The following is a 361-nucleotide window of genomic DNA, read 5'->3' on the forward strand; positions in this document are numbered from 1 at the left end:
ATATATATATATATATATATATATATATATATATATATATATATATATATATATATATATATATATATATATATACATACATGTATATATGCATATATATACATACATGTATATATATATGTATATGTTTATGTATATATGTATAGATAAACAGATGAAGGAATATATACACACACACACACGTGTGTGTGAATGTTTGTGTGTGTGTGTGTGTGTGCGTGCATAAACCAATAGAGGATTTTGACACATTTTTGTACTGTGAATTTGATAACTTAAAATAAATTTAGGCTGAAGATTAAAGATCAGTATCATATACATATAAATAAATACACATGTAAATATCTGCATGCGTGTGTATCTA

This window comes from Octopus bimaculoides, chromosome 23 (genome assembly GCF_001194135.2).
Source record: "Octopus bimaculoides isolate UCB-OBI-ISO-001 chromosome 23, ASM119413v2, whole genome shotgun sequence".
Classification (NCBI taxonomy): domain Eukaryota; kingdom Metazoa; phylum Mollusca; class Cephalopoda; order Octopoda; family Octopodidae; genus Octopus; species Octopus bimaculoides.